We start from the raw sequence: 2,500 nt of genomic DNA on the forward strand, positions 1-2,500 counted from the left end.
TGCAATCACTAAGGATAATGCATTCCCTTTTCCGTCAATCGAAGAATTACTTGTGAAAGTACCGGATAGCAAATATTTTACAACTGTTGATTCAAAATCTGGATACTATCAAATACCCATTCAGGAACACAGTAAATGTAAAACGGCATTTATAGCTAACGATCAATAATTTCAGTTTAATTTTCTTCCTTTCGGTGCTAAAAATGCTCCAAGTCGTTTTTCTAGAGTAATGATGGCGGTTTTGTCGCCCCTAATTGGTCATAATTTTTTTTTTTATTTAGATGATATCATAATTACAGGAAAAACGGCCGAAGAACATAACAATAATATTCTTAAAGTTTTAGAAGCATTGCGACGTAATGGTATGAAAATAAATTTGTCAAAGTGCAAATTTTTCTGCAAACAGGTTGAATTCTTAAGTCACACAATAAACCCAGAAGGTAAGGCTAACAAGGTAGCTGATGCTCTCTCTAGAAGTCCAGTAATAGGGGTAACAACCAGGGCAAAAATTAGGAACGAAGAACGTAACCAAAATAATGAAGACCCCCATCATAATAGAGAATGGGATGACAGTTCTCGCAATGCACATGCAGTAGACGGGAGAGAGAGAGAGAGAGAGAGAGAGAGAGAGAGAGAGAGAGAGAGAGAGAGAGAGAGAGAGATGAATATATGTGGATGACCGAGGACATGACGAGGAGTGTCCAGAATGAATGCCCTGATGATGCAAGTTTGATTGACTTCGGAGGTTGGGACATAAATGAAGTCCGAGAGAGACAGAAAAAAGAGGAATGGATGGAAAGAGTGCGAGCAATGATTAAAGGGGAATCGGAGAGTTATCCTTCATTTCTGAATGTTCCTCGTGAGAAATTTTTTATTGAGAACTATGTGTTATATTGTGCTTACAGAAAGAGGGGAGGGGAATTTTGTGCACGGGTAGTTCTTACTCCCTCTTTAATTAAACGAGCCATACACATTGTACATGCAAGTCCATATGCAGGGCATTTAGGGATTGATAGAACATTAAAGAGAGCACGTGAATCTTTCTTTTGGTTAGGAATGAAAAAGTCTATAGATAATTATATAAAAGGATGTCATGCTTGTAACTGTTTCAAACAACATAAAAACACTGTACTGGAAGCTAGAAAGTGGCCGATAGTTCCCATTAAATTCTATAGAGTGCATATGGATGTAGGAGGAATCGTTTCCTACTGGGTTAAAACCACATAAGTATATATGTGTATTTGTGGATGCATTTACTCGGTACACTCATACTTACGCAATGTTGGATATATCTGAAAATTCATTAGCCCAGGAGCTGTACTCTTTCATTACTAGGTTTGGTTGCCCGAATATTTTGATAAGTGATAATGGTCTTGAGTTTATAAATAAGGTGATGAAATCGTATATATGCCTTCGGCAAATGGCTTAATAGAGTCGCATAAGAGGGAAGTAGTGCAAATTTTGCGTTACTTAGTGGCTGATGACCCTCTTCATTGGCACCCCATGCTTCCTACAGCTGAGCTAGCTTTGAACATTGCATATCATGCTTCTCTCAAGGACACACATTTCTTTTTAGTGTATGGACAGGATACTGTGTTACCATATAGGGTTCTCACTAATTCGCTACAATTCCCAAATTATTCAACTGAGCAATAGCGTGTATATTTAATAAATTAATTGAGGAGAAAATGAACACCACTGAAAGGTTTTTGAAAAGAGCTAATGAAAATCAAAACCTCACTGGTAAAAGTATTTGTGGGAGATCGTGTGTATTTGAAACGATTACAACTTAGGAAACACAAACTAGAGCCAGCATATTTGGGACCTTACCGAGTAAAGATGGTTAAGTGTAACACAGTTGTGATACAAAGCATTGTTAATGGCGCAGTGTCTGAGCATTATCAGGCACACATTCATTTGGTACCTGAAGAGGTAGTTTTAAAAAGTGTTCCTCCTTACCCCTGCATACGTGACATCCTTCGAGTTGATGAGTAGAAATTAATTTTGTTCCCTTGCTATTGTTGTTGTTTGAACAGACCTCATTTCTTCTTTCAACGTGTTTTAAATAAAAGTGATGATAACAATGTCTTGTGTTGATGTAGCCTAAATTTATAAGTAAAATGTTGCGGTAATTTTGCTGAGTGTGGAAATACGTATAACAATGTTGAGTGAACCTAAAAACCATCAGAGATTAAATAGGCCAAGTGAGATCCGTCAGGCGGATGCTGTTTATTCATGTCTTTATTTGATTCCTGGTTGCTGGGGCCAGGGCTGTTCCCAAATGTCAAGTGGCTGCGGGATTAAAGCTCAGCCTTGAGGATAGGCAGTGTTAGAGAATGTGTAGATGTGAATACCTTATACTTAATATTATTAGAGAAGGGCGGGAAGATGAATAATTTTCTCGGGAAAATGGCTAGTGACCACCGGTTGAAAGTTGCAATTGCAAGTGTTGTAGTGATTTAAATAAATGGTGAAACGGTGGTAGTGAGATGTGTTGCGA

Source organism: Palaemon carinicauda, chromosome 2 (assembly GCF_036898095.1).
Source record: "Palaemon carinicauda isolate YSFRI2023 chromosome 2, ASM3689809v2, whole genome shotgun sequence".
Taxonomy (NCBI): Eukaryota; Metazoa; Arthropoda; class Malacostraca; order Decapoda; family Palaemonidae; genus Palaemon; species Palaemon carinicauda.